At 48.5% G+C, this 14,596-nt stretch overlaps 1 protein-coding gene across 5 annotated transcripts in view; it reads right to left on the reverse strand.

The window, feature by feature from the left end:
- Positions 1–13,800, reverse strand: part of LOC102268166 (protein FAM163A) — a 102,739-nt gene extending 88,939 nt beyond the window's left edge. The window contains exon 1 of one of the 5 annotated variants that reach the window (XM_070384861.1): positions 13,667–13,800. The gene's annotated coding sequence lies outside the window, so the exon portion shown is untranslated. The other 4 variants (XM_070384860.1, XM_070384862.1, XM_070384857.1 and 1 more) reach the window with 4 other exon arrangements.
- Between the last annotated feature and the right edge of the window lie 796 nt (positions 13,801–14,596).

Consider the following 14,596-nt stretch of genomic DNA (forward strand, 5'->3'; position numbering starts at 1 on the left):
ACAAATGAGACCCACATCTGTCTACATCTAAAGAAGCCTACAAACTCTCCATTTCCAAATCAGAGGTCTTCATCGATTTCCTCTATTGAATTTCCTATCTTTGTGAATGGTACCACCACTTCTCAAGCCTCCTCCCTCATCCAAAAATTGGAAGATTTTTTCCAGATTCCTTGTTTTTGTTTGAAGCAAAGTCGCTCAGTCGTGTCCGACTCTTTGCTTCCCCATGGACTGTAGCCCCCCAGGCTCCTCTGTCCATGGGATTTTCCAGGCAAGAATACTGGAGTGGGTTGCCATTTCCTTCTCCAGGGGATCTTCCCGACCAAGGGACTGAACCCAGGTCTCCGGCCTTGCAGGCAGATGCTTTACCATCTGAGCCACCAACTCTTGACTAGATAGCTCAATGCCCGTACCTCCTTTCCTGACTGTCTGGACACAGCCTCTTACTATTGCTCTTAATACTCCGGGTATACCAGTCTGACTTTTCTAATTAGAGTGATTCTTGAGGGCATGGACCATGTCTGGTAGTTTTCTGAATCCTCCAATGTGCCCAGCACAGCCTAGGTACAGAGTGGATGCCCAACAAAGCAGTAAGTTGGCAATGAAACCCATCTGCCAAGAGAAGGCAGGTGTTGAACAGCCAGAACCTTGAGATGAGGGAGGCAGTTTGCCCAACTCCTTTGCTCCAGTGGGAGGACAAGACCTCAGCAAAGAGACTGGAAATGTTCTTTGAGGGATTGGGAAAGGGACTCCACCAAGGACAATATCTTGGCTTGTGGAGTCATCATGCCCACTCAGCTGACTTCTGAGATCTTGAACCTGTGGGTGCCCATCTGTAGTGTTGCATGGTGTCCTCCAGCAGTGGCCTGGAACCTTGGAAATATATCCTGTTTTATGATGGCTGCCTCATCTTGGACACAAGCAACAGTTAAAATCTTCCATGAGTCTATTCTGCTCTCCAGGAGTCTAGAGTGTTTGATTTCCATTATCTTGCAAAAAAACAATTATTCCTTTGAGATCTCTATGCTATTTGATTATTCTTCACTCTATTCCCTGCCCCATCACTGAGGCTCCCTCACTCACTGAGGACTTTAGCAATTGTCTCCTCATCATCTAAGCTTCTGCCATCATCCCAGAAAGTTTCAACATATACGAAGATGACCTCTCTAACAGCCTAGCCTCAAATTTCCGTGACTTCCTTAATGCCAATGGCTTTTAATTTCTTTTTACTCATGCACAAGGTGACTGTACCTCAGACCCGTGTCATTGAAACTTGTTCTCTGGTCAGCCCTCACCTCGACTACCACTACTGTCTCCTGACCAGTCACTCTGCCTCTATCAAAAATCAACAGTGGCTGCACATCTCCTACTGGGGCAAGTCAAGGTCCTTAGCCCAGGAGGCAGCATGCCAGGCTCCATCCAGTCTCTCAACTCATCTTCATAATCTAACATTTCCTTTTCTGACATTACTGGATTATATGCGGCTTCCAGTTCCTCCTGCCATCTCTTGAGACTCCTGGGCCTCCCTCGGCCTGCAAGGCCTCCTTCCTTGTCTGCAAAGATGTTCTCTTCTTGTCTGCAAAGACTTTCATCTTCTCGTTCTAGCTCAAACACTACCTGTTCTGGAAAGGCTTCCCTTCCTTGTCTGGGCACAGCTATGGGCTCTTTCTCCTGTGTTCCCAGCATGTGACACAGTCATTATAACATTTATCTGATCAGATTAATAGGAGGAGAGCAGGAACCATTCCTATTCATCTCTATCTCAGTCTGGATGCAGGCCTGATGCAAAGCTGGCTTCAATAGACATTCTGAAAGGAATGAAGGAATGAGTTCTCCAGATGCTCTGTCCTCTGGATATGAATGAGGTTGGAGGAGACTGGGCTCTTGAATTAATTGAACTTCTCTTTTCACCCTGGCCCTGTGCCCTACCCATATGATTAAATCCCCTAATAGAATCTGCCCTGGCTAAGCACCATGTACAAATCCCTCAGCGTTAAGCAAAGTAGAAAAGCTTCCAAGTGCTTGGAGAAGAAAGAGTTGGGTGCCTCAGAGATGGGATGTGAGACAAGCGGGAGACGGACAGGTGGCCATCTACCTCTGAGCTACTAACTACCTGGGAGTATTGATGACTATTTCAAACTAAAACCAATTACCATGCTAGCCACTGTTCAGCACTGTGCTAGCCACTGACAGTGAGGATAAAAGTTAAAAGAGTAGCTTGCATTTACTGACCACTTTCTATGTGCCAGGCACAACTCTATGGAGGAGGCATCATGGTTATTACCCTCATCCTACAGGTAAGAAAACAGGCTCAAGGTCACACAGCTAATAAGTGCTTCGATACGATCCTCTTTCTCTACTGTCATCACCCTTTCTCTCTTCACTGTCCTCATCACGCCCATTCTAAAAGAATGCCCTTCTCCCGTCTCCCCTCTATCCACTCTTTCTTCTCATTATCAATGGCAACATCCTCATCTTGCCACCAGCACTCACAAGCATTCTAACATCCACTCTTATCCTACCTCCCCTCTTCAGTTACCTCCAAGAGTGGCCCCTCTCCATCCCAAGGCCAGTCCCTCCACCTGCACATTCAGCGCTGTCCTCTCATCTTCTAGGAACCTCACATTGTGAATTATCCTTCCTGTAATGTCTAACTTCTCCATTCAACTGGCCCCTTTCTAACTTTTTTTTTTAATTTTATTTTTAAACTTTACAATATTGTATTGGTTCTGCCATATATCGAAATGAATCCGCCACAGGCATACATGCGTTCCCCATCCTGAACCCTCCTCCCTCCTCCCTCCCCATACCATCCCTCTGGGTCGTCCCAGTGCACCAGCCCCAAGCATCCAGTATCGTGCATCAAACCTGGACTGGCGACTTGTTTCATATATGATATTATACATATTTCAATGCCATTCTCCCAAATCATCTCACCCTCTCCCTCTCCCACAGAGTCCAAAAGACTGTTCTATACATCAGTGTCTCTTTTGCTGTCTCGTATACAGGGTTATTGTTACCATCTTTCTAAATTCCATATATATGCATTAGTATACTGTATTGGTGTTTTTCTTTCTGGCTTACTTCACTCTGTATAATAGGCTCCAGTTTCATCCACCTCATTAGAACTGATTCAAATGTATTCTTTTTAATGGCTGAGTAATAATCCATTGTGTATATGTACCACAGCTTTCTTATCCATTCATCTGCTGATGGACATCTAGGTTGCTTCCATGTCCTGGCTATTATAAACAGTGCTGTGATGAACATTGGGGTACACGTGTCTCTTTCCCTTCTGGTTTCCTCAGTGTGTATGCCCAGCAGTGGGATTGCTGGATCATAAGGCAGTTCTATTTCCAGTTTTTTAAGGAATCTCCACACTGTTCTCCATAGTGGCTGTACTAGTTTGCATTCCCACCAACAGTGTAGGAAGGTTCCCTTTTCTCCACATCCTCTCCAGCATCTATTACTTGTAGACTTTTGGATCGCAGCCATTCTGACTGGCGTGAAATGGTACCTCATAGTGGTTTTGATTTGCATTTCTCTGATAATGAGTGATGTTGAGCATCTTTTCATGTGTTTGTTAGTCATCTGTATGTCTTCTTTGGAGAAATGTCTATTTAGTTCTTTGGCCCATTTTTTGATTGGGTCATTTATTTTTCTGGAATTGAGCTGTAGGAGTTGCTTGTATATTTTTGAGATTAGTTGTTTGTCAGTTGCTTCATTTGCTATTATTTTCTCCCATTCTGAAGGCTGTCTTTTCACCTTGCTTATAGTTTCCTTTGTTGTGCAGAAGCTTTTAAGTTTAATTAGGTCCCATTTGTTTATTTTTGCTTTGATTTCCAATATTCTGGGAGGTGGGTCATAGAGGATCCTGCTGTGATGTATGTCGGAGAGTGTTTTGCCTATGTTCTCCTCTAGGAGTTTTATAGTTTCTGGTCTTACGTTTAGATCTTTAATCCATTTTGAGTTTATTTTTGTGTATGGTGTTAGAAAGTGGTCTAGTTTCATTCTTTTACAAGTGGTTGACCAGATTTCCCAGCACCACTTGTTAAAGTGGTTTGTCTTTAAAATGGATTGTCTTTAATCCATTGTATATTCTTGCCTCCTTTGTCAAAGATAAGGTATCCATATGTGTGTGGATTTATCTCTGGGCTTTCTATTTTGTTCCATTGATCTATATTTCTGTCTTTGTGCAACTGGCCCCTTTCCATTGGCATTTAAACGTGCTCAACTGCCTCCTCCTAAAACAATGAAACGACCCTCTCTCTCCATCACAGCCAAACACCTGGAAATACATTTATATAAGCTGTGTCCATTTCCTCACTTTCCACTTTTTCCTCCATCAACTACAATCTGACTTTTGTTTATCACATCACTGAAGTTCTTGCTTAAAATCACTTATGATCTCCATGTTTCTAAAGCCAATGGACCTTTATTGGTGCTCATGTTAACTCACTTCCCAGCAGCACCTCTGCTTTCTCTTTTCTTCAGGAAACACTCTGCTTTTGGCTTTCATGAAGTTTTCACCTCCTGGTTTTTGTCCTATCTCTCTGGATCATCCTTCTCTGTTTACTTTTCAGAATCATCCTACTCTACTTGAAGTTAGTCCCAGGCCTTCTCTTCTGGGCCCATCTTCAGTCCCTAGGCAGCCTCATCCATGCCATGGTTTCTATGACCCCCAGATGTTGATGACTTACAAGAGGCATATTTCCTGCCCAGACTTCTCAAACCTCCTGCTTCAGATGATTCAAAGGCTTCTCAAGTACAGCACGGTTGAGGTTGAACTCATGATGTTTGCCCTGAGGTCTTGTCCTCCCCCACTATATCCTGTCTCAGGAAATGGTACCACTGTCCACCACACAAAACTGGGAGCCTAGGACTTATCCACAATACTTTCCTCTCAATGCTCACATCCAAACCACCACTTCCCGTTCCTTTTACCCTCTAGACCTCTCAAATCTGCCTGCTTCTCTCCACGTCTACTACATACAGCCCAGTCTAAACAACTGTCATCTTTCACCTGGACTACTTCACGAGTCTCCTGATTGATCTCACTGGATATACCCTTGACCACTTCGAACAGATGATCCACATTATGCAACCAGAGAGATCTCTTTGAAATAGAAAATCTGACTATGTCGTCCTCCTGCTTCAGTGACTACCCACTCCTTTAGAAACATCAAATCCTTACCTGTGGCCAATCAGATTCTGCATGTTCTAACCCCTTTCTGCCTCTCCTGATCACCTCATGTGCTTGTCCCTCTCTCTCTCTGCACCCCAACCCACTGGCCTTTGGCATCTTAACATACCATGTTCCCTGTAGCCACAGCCTTTCTCCATTTCTAGAATACTCTCTCCCAGTTCCCAAAGTCCCCTCACATCCTTAACTCCTGCTCACTCTTCAGGTTTCAGCTCAATCAGCATTCCCTCAGGATGACTTCCCAGGTCCTCCTTGAGTGGCCTCAGACCATCCATGAAACCCTCTTATAATGTACCACGTGCCTCTAGTGACGGTGGTTTAGTTGCTAAGTTGTGTCTGACTCTTGCAACCCATGGACTATAGCCTGTCAGGCTCCTCTGCCAGTGGGATTTCCCAGGCAAGAATGCTAGAGTGGGTTGCTATTTCCTCCTCCAGGGGATCTTTCTGAACCAGGGATTGAACTCAGATCCCTGGCATTGCAGGTGGATTCTTTATGACTGAGCCACCAGGGAGCTCACCATGTACCTCTGCTTTACAGCTTTTATCACTGTGTCACTTTATACCGCCCTTGTGAAAATCTGTTTCCTCCCAATGACTTCAAGCTCCATGGGGACTGGGGCTTTGACTGTTTTGGTTTTTCTCCCCACTCAACATGGCATCTGGTCCCATCACTTCATGGCAAATAGATGGGGAAACAGTGACAGACCTTTTTGGGAGGGGGGGCTCCAAAATCACTGCAGATGGTAACTGCAGCCATGAAATTAAAAGACACTTGGTCCTTGGAAGAAAAGTTATGACCAACCTAGACAGCATATTAAAAAGCAGAGACATTACTTTGTCAACAAAGGTCCATCTAGTCAAAGCTATGGTTTTTCCAGTAGTCATGTATGGATGTGAGAGTTGGACTCTAAAGGAAGCTGAGCACTGAAGAATTGATGCTTTTGAACTGTGGTGTTGGAGAAGAGTCTTGAGAGTCCCTTGGACTGCAAGGAAATCCAACCAGTCAATCCTAAGGAAATCAGTCCTGAATATTCATTGGAAGGACTGATGTTGAAGCTGAAACTCCAATACTTTGGCCACATAATGTAAAGAACTGACTCATTAGAAAAGACCCTGATGCTGGGGAAGATTGAAGGCGGGAGGAGAAGGGGACGACAGAGGGTGAGATGGTTGGATGGCATCACCAACTCAATGGACATGAGTTTGAGCAAACTCTGAGAGTTGGTGATGGACAGGGAAGCCTGGTGTGCTGCAGTCCATGGGCTCGCAGAGTCGGACACGACTGAGCGACTGAACTGAACATGGTATCCCCTGTGACATTCAATAAATACTTGTTCACATCTCGAAAATGCGATCCTCACTTTTCAACTCAACTCTAACTAGCTTCTGGCCGCGTCACTCCTCCGAAATTGCCCTTGTTAAAGTCATCCACAACCTTCGAACTGCCAAAACCATGCTCCTGTGGAGGCCTGATGTTCTACCAGCTGGACTGAGGGTTTCCTGCACTAAAATAGAAACCTGGCAGTCATTCCTCAATTCTCAGGGAGAAAAAATGAGCTGACAGAATATTCTCAATTTAAAGTTTTTGTTTCAGAAAGTTTTCTTAAAATGTGACACCTACAATTCTGTGCCTGTGATAGAGTCTGGCATAGGATGCTCTCGGATTTAGTTCAAAATTATACATTCAGCCATTTTACTATATAAATATTTCATGGGGTTCTTTAAAGAGCACCATGATTCCCATGGGTTTTACTACCTGAACGAGTATTTGAGACCCACTGAAAGTTTTTAGTTTTCTGATTTGTTCTCTTGGAGGTATCTCATACAATTTATCAGGTTGTTATTCATTTTAGCAACTAGCCTCTCCCATTGCCCTTCGTCCCTATTTTTATATTTAACACCTCTTCCTATGATCTCCTCCATGTACTTCAAGTCCCTGGAGGGTACAGGGACCATGGCTTTTCCTTTTCTTTCCCCCTTTCTCTTTCTCTCTCGCTCCCTCCTTCCCTTTCCTTCCTCTCTCTCTCTTTCTCTCTCCCCCATTCCTACCTCTCCCCAGTGATCCCAGCATGTGGCCCAGGCACATGGATCATGTTTGTTGAATGAAGGAATAAATGGGTGACTGAATAAATGAATAAACAAAATAGTGAGACAGAACCTACATCCTTGGTCCCAGTACTCTTCCTTCTGTGCGCCACTGCCTCCCAATTGAACAACTCAGTGACTCAGCGGTGCGGTACAGCAGAAACGTAAATTTCACATATGGAAAATACCAGCCACTGTACTTTCTTTAAACTACAATGAATCTGATACAAACCTATTATAGCTTTACAAGTCTTGTCCTTGTGAGCTTCACTTCTAATATCTAATCCATCATCAAGCCCTGTTGATTTTACCACCAAAAAAGAACAACAACAACAAAAAATCATAGTGGGCACCTATTTAATGGGGATATAGAGTTTTATTCTCTAAGTATCTGAAAATGCTGTGCCTGAGGCAGAAGCTGGGTAAATCATGATGTTTTACTGATATGAGTGTATCTCTGAACATTCCACATTCTATCATAATCCTGTGCCTTTGCCCAAGCTGTTCTCTTAGCCACTTCTGCCCTTTCTCCTGAGCTTATCTGTCAAAATCATACTTCACCTTCAAGGCTCGGTTCAAAACTCACCTCCTCCAAAAAGACCTTCATAATCTATCAGAATTACCGTGGCAGCCTGACTCACCCTAGCCCCTGCATGTGACAGCATGTCGCCTGTTCCTCTGCTTGGCGTTGACTTCTTTGGTCTGCAAAGTCCTACTGCTGACATGAATGTTTCTCTCCCAGATTGCCTTGCAGGCAACTCAGATCTGGGGACAAGACTGTGCTCACCTTTCTGCCTCCTCAGAAAACAATAGGCATTTTCTGAATTGAAGTGTGTTAGGCTGATCATCCACTACTCGTACGTATGTAAATAGCATCTTTGTGCTTGTCATAAGGTGACTTTTTGAAAATATCCATAGATGGGGTATCTGGCTTTCCCGCCTTCTGGCTGGCTCCCGACCGCCTTAGCTGAGACTCCCATCCAGCTTCTTGCTCTCACTCCTGCTGGCAACTGCAGCATAGAGAAGGAGCCTGTGTGCTCCAGAATTTATTTGGAGAAAAATTCAAGCTGCTTCTTTTTGAAGTGGAATGGGAGTCAGAGGTGAGCCCTAGCCAGTAAGCTGCGTGGGAGAAGAAAGGTTTGCCATGAGCAAGCCTCTCAGCTCTCAGGCTGTTGTGTTTTTTTTTTTTTTTCCAAACAGCAGACAGACTCCCAGCACAGATCTAGGGCTCAGGGGCCACTCTGCTCATCTCCCTCCTTGACTGCAGACCTCGGGCCTCCCAAGCACATCCTCACGGCCCTCCACACCACTGGTATCTGGACTAAAGCAGAGACAATCCCTCCTCCTCCCTCCATCCCCGGGGAACATCACACTCGCAGTCCACTCAGCCCAGCCCTAATGCACACACAGAGACAGAAACAAGAAAGATGAAAATCCAAACCAAGAGCGCTGACTGCTTTGTCCCTGAACCCTGCTTTATACAAACCTATCCAGCCTGCACAGATTCCAGCTCATCCATCAAAGCGTGGAATGCTCAGCCACATGCTGTTATAACCCAAACTGTGTCTGCAAGTGCTTCTGTGATGCCGCTATGCCTGTGTTGCAGGTTACCGGGCAGAGATCGGAAAAGCCATTGAAAGGAGAGCATAAAGTTGTCGTCACTTGATGGCAAAAGGTTTTCACGTGTACCTGATCAAGAGGTTAAATGAGATAATGTAGGCAGAACGCTCAGCAGAGTAACTGAACAGAGAGAGCTCCCAATGAAAGCTTCCCACCTAACAGTGCAGGAGGGCCTCTTCTCATGTGATTAGAAGCAAGCCTTTCTTCCACTGGTTCTGCTATTCTACAGTCTGTCCTACCTGAAGGAGGGAAGTCAGTGCCTAATACCTGCCCCCAACCACCTTCATGCATCTAATGGCTTCTAGGCTGCATGGGGGGAAAAACTGAGCTGTGCATCTGTGCAGATGGGGAGCACCGAAAGGGGCTTCTGGGGACACATTGATTGATGCACGGACAACTGCATCAATATCTTTCCTTCCTCTTCTGGGTCTATAATACATTCCTAGATCCCAGAACAATTTTCAAAACTTTTCTTTCAAGCGTATCTCCCTTCCTCTCCTTTCTGAGGTCCAAATGCAACACCAGAAACAGACCTCTTCTGCCCTTTCTGAAGTCCAACCACAGTGTTCCTCCCCTCCCTTGTTTAATGCTATCCAGGTGCTGATGCTTTATCCTGTAGAGAGGAACAATCGGGCAGTACCATCCTGAGAGCTCTCCCAGGTGGCTCAGTGGTAAATAATCCACCTGCCGATGCAGGAGATGTGGGTTCAATCCCTGGATCAGGAAGATCCCCTAGAGGAGGAAATGGCAACTCACTCCAGTATTTTCGCCTGGGAAAACCCATGGACAGAGGAGGCTGGTGGGCTACAGTCTATGGAGTCCCAAAGGGTCGGACACGACTTAGAGACTAAACAACAACAAATATGGCAGTAAAAAGGATAGTTGGTATTTCTTCGTGTTGTTTTCAAGGCTGGAGATATCCTATCTCCCCTACCCAGTTCAGAGAGGCTAAAACACCTCTCATCCCAACTTTCCAAGCAAAACCTGCCTGAAGTCAAAGGAATTTTAGATGGCCCAGAGCCTATGGGCCCTGTGCGGTCTCTCAGCACTTTTGCTTCTATCCGAAAGGGAACCAAGCAACCCTAGGGGGAATGATGCCCCACCCCGTTCAGCTGGAGAAGAGCTTGAGGGACTATGTCAGACACAGGGCAAGGAAAGAGGTTTTTATTAAGAATAGTTGATGCATTCACATGATTCAAAAGTAAAAATGTATAAGAGAGTTTACAGGGCCACTCTCCCTGGAGGCAACAGATATTATTAGCTTTTGTATATATGGTTATGCAAATACAAGCAAATATCTTGAACTGCTTCTTCTTTCTTCTCTTTTATAGTGTGAACAGTAGCTTATTATACACACCCTATGCATGTTTTCCACTTAGCCCCTATCTTGAAAACTGTCCTATATCAATTATATATTAATAGTAAGCTTCCTAAATTTTTTTTTTTTAATGGAGGAACAGAACAGTATTCCACTATCTGGAAGTACTACAAGTCCTCCTTTAATGAGCATGTAGGTTGTTCTTTCATTGTTCAAACAATACTATAACGGATACATGTCTATGTGGCCACATGCAAGAACAAGGGCAAATTAGATTCTTAAAGTTGGAATCACTGAGTCAGATGGCATGGGCATTACTAATATTGATAAATGCGTCTAAAATGCTCTCCAAAGGAGTACTACCAGTTTACTCTTTGACCAGCGATGTATGAAACTGCCTGTTTTCTCAGAACCTCATCAGCAGTTTGTCCATCTTTTTGATGTTTGCTAACTGAATGGTAAATAAATGTCATCGCCGTTTATACTTTACATATTAAAGAAATTAATCTGTTTTGTATGAGTTAAATGCCTGAGTTCTAGAGGGAGAAAAGAGCATCCAGTTTTACCAGGACAGCACGTCCTCTGAAGTCTAATGGGGTCACAAACATCCCTTGGACCTACAAATAACAGTCTTTATTCACAACGTTCTGTATTTTCAGCTCCCACATGTGTGTCTGTTCTTAGGGGGAGGAGAGTTGCCCTGTGGAAGGAGCAGAGACAGAATCAGACAGACCTGGGTTCCAGGCACAGCTTTGCCACTGACGAGCTTTACGATCTTAGCAAATTGCTTAACCTTTCCTAAATATGAAATTTCATATTTCCATGAAATATGGGGATCATAATACTGATCTTTTGCAAAGCCTTATCTCTGGTACACAGAAGGTAGTTAGCAAACAGCAGCAGCTTTCATTAGTGTTAATAACCATCAGGCCAGATTCTAAACCTCAGGGCACTTTTCACAATTGACAGGTCCTGAACTGCCCACCCCGGGAAAAGGCTCTTTTGTTAAATGGCCACCCAGAGGATTCCCAACTCCCTCCTGTAAGTCACCCCAGGCTCCTTCCAAAGTTAGCAGGAGAGCTCACTAAAATCCCCTTCAGGGCCTCTGGGTGAGGGGTGGGCTGTTTCTGTGCCAGGCTCCTCTGCTGCCAGATGACGTTTGTATTCAGGCTGAGGGCTCTCTGGTCTAGGCAGAGCTCATTTCCAATTACAGATGGGCAAGTCAGAGACAAAACAGAGATTCTTGAGCAAAACATGAAGGACTTGCTCTCATCAGCAGCACAGGCCCATCTTAGCTTTCCCAAACACTATTTTTGATGAGGTCAACTACATGCAGATTTCTAGCTTTGGCAGGAATCTCAGTGATGTTTACAGCTGGGCTTCTATCTATGCATATAATACCCCTTCCTCCCAAGAAACTTGAGACTTTTCCCATTCAAGGTCCTGTCTCATTTCATTTCCCCCAACCCCTAGCATGGCAAGAATTATGACAGTGAGGGAACTGTGAGGAGGACCTTGCTGCTGATGTCTAATGCCCCGGCTGAACCTCAGGAAACCACATGAGTGCCGACCTGAACCTACATGTCTGTATTCTGTTGGCTTAGATCTCCTGCGTGGGAGCTGGACCCTTCTGGGAGACGTCTGAGAAATTACCATTGCTTTCAGAAAATGTTCCTTTGCTCTTTCCTCCCCTAGGTCCAACTCTGTCAGTCTGAAGGAAAGGGGCAAGATTCAAATGTGATTTCAAGTACATTCATTAGTACAGAAATAAAGCGGCCTTTCGCACCCCCCACCCCCGCCCAAGACTCCAGATCCCAGCGGATCGCAACAAAGTGAACTTGCTGCATCTGGAGTCCAACATCGTTTGTCTCTCACACGGTATAAAACGTGCCGACCCACGGGAGGTTGGTGGGGGGGGGGGGGGCGGGGAGACCTGGCAGAGCACAGAGATCAGACTGTGTAGACCGCGACCCGTGTCAGTTACACTGCAGCCTCCTTAGGATCGCAGCAGAGTCCTGCTAGTGGAAACCACCTTCCCCGCAACCCAGGTCCTCCCGGTCCGCAGCAGGGCGGACTGGAAAGGACGAAAGAAAGTGCCTCAGCTGATGCGGGGGCCCCCAGCCTGCGCGCTGGACACCGGCCCCCCAATCCGCATCTCCGCCACATTAAAGTAGTTGGAGCAAACTTGCAGGGCCCCAGAGAAAAGCAATGCCCAGATGAGGCAGAAAAGCATGGATGGTGTAAATAGCCCAAAGACACCGACAGAGAAGACAGCTCTCCACCCCTGCCCTCCTTCGCCGCCTTTGGAGGCGCAGAGCAGCCAGGAAGCCCTCCACCCCCGCGCTGAGGGTCTCGCACGCGCCGCGCTGGGCGCTCTACTCGCCCATCCCAGCCGAACTTCCGAGTTAGTGGAGCGCGAGCAGCAGAAAGGGGGGAATCACCCCGACACTGCTTTCCGCTCACCTCCGGATCTCTCTATCCGAGCCAAACCCTCCTCCCGGCCGCTGAGCCGAGTTCCAATGTGGCTGGCGCCTCCAGTCAGACCTGCCGCGCCCTCCTGCCCGCGCGCTGCCCGAGGGATGCGGGGCTGGACGCCCGCCCTGGGCCCCAGGACGAGGCGGACAGAGGGCCCGGGTGACAGTCCGATTTCTCTGTCCCCGAGGCAGGCAGTCAGCCCCCGGCAATCCTGGACCGGCGAGGCCGAACAGGCTTCGCGAACGCACCTCCGCCCGACTTATTTTGAAAAACTTCAGGAAAACCATCAGCACATCGAGCCCAAATTGCAAGGCTGGCCCGGGGGCGCCCGCGCGCTCGGACCCACCCGCAGCGCGGACGGACAGTTCCCATCCACCCCGGGTCCTCAGTCCCCGCCCCGAGCCCCGCTCACTCACGCGCGCCGGGCCAGACCTCGCGGCCAGCCGCGTCGCGGGCCGGGGCAGCCGCATGGTCGCTGGGAGCTCGCGTGCGCCAAGGCGCAGGAGCCGCGTCCGTGTCGGGGTCCCGCCGGGCGGAAAGCGCCGCGGAGCAGGTCGGCGAGGCCAAGCCGAGGCGGGCGGCGGACGTGCGGCCGCGGGCAGGAGCCCGGCAAGGCCCGCCCCGGGGCGGGGACCGCAGGACCCGGGGGCCTGGCCACGAAGCCGGAGACATTCCCCCACCCCACCCCCACCTCCTCGGAGGGAGCTGCTCTGGGGCCGAGCGGGAGAGGCGAGCGGGTGCCCAGAGCCAGCAGGGCATGGCCACGGCCAAGGCCAAGATAGGAATCGGCAGAGGGCGGCGATCCAGGGGCGCGCTTACCCGGCTTCGGAGGCGCCTTCGAAAGTACGCGCTGGCCGGGAGCATCCCGGCGCAAATCCGGGCGCCCCGCGTGGTCCTCCGCCCGCCGCGCGCCCTCCCTTCTGCCTCCTTCGGGGAACCTCGGCTTGGATTAACGCCTTACTCTTTACCTCTGCTGAGCGGCTCCGCTCCGGCGGCGGCTCCGAGGTTGGGCTCCCACGGGGTCTGCGCGCGTCCTTCCGGGCGCCCCGGGCTGGAGAGGCCCACGTGAGGCTCCTCCGCCCTCCCCGGCACTCGGAGGACTGGCGCTGCCCGGAGCCGAGAACCTCATCGCCCCTCCAGGTGCTGGCACTGGGGGCAGGTGCCGAGCGTCCTGATTGGCGCTGGCCCGCATCCTGGGAGAATCCCCAGCTAGAGAGGCTGCCTGCTCCAGGGCGAAGGGAAGAGATGGAACAGCGCAGGTGGTTGCCTTCCAAAGAGGCTTCCCTGCCTTTTTGCCTAAAAAAATGGAAACTCGGTGTCGGGCGCCTTAGGAAGGCTGGCTCAGGGGACTTGGTATGCTACGTACAGATTGGGTCCGGCGCGGAAAACCCTGGGAGAATGACAGTCGTAAGGGCCGGGGTGTGTCGCTGTCCACTGGGCTTGGCCTCGAGAGCCGCCTGAACGGCTCATTTTTCTAACTCCTAACTCCGGTCCGCACTGGTCCCTGAAGCCCCAGTGACACCTGATGTCCCCGCCATTGAGGGGTACCCGGTCCTCGGGGCTGGGCAGGGAGGGAGTCAGTGTGTGATCAGAGTTGGGCTGGCAAGATTTGGCAGGAAAAGACAGGGAAGAAGAAGCAGAGCTCTTCCCCACAACACAAGGAGAAAACGTTAAGGGTGCTCGAGACTCTCGTTAAATCATCCTCTTATAAAGTTTTTATAGGAGCTTCCCTGGCGGTTCAGAGTTGAGATGACAGGCTTCCCTGGTGGCTCAGACCGTAAAGAATCCGCCTGCAATGAGAGAGACCTGGGTTCCATCCCTGGGTTGGGAAGACTCCCTGGAGGAAGGCATGGCAACCCACCCCACTATTCTTGCCAGGAGAATCCCCATGGACAGAG

Source organism: Bos mutus, chromosome 16, assembly GCF_027580195.1.
Source record: "Bos mutus isolate GX-2022 chromosome 16, NWIPB_WYAK_1.1, whole genome shotgun sequence".
Lineage (NCBI taxonomy): Eukaryota > Metazoa > Chordata > Mammalia > Artiodactyla > Bovidae > Bos > Bos mutus.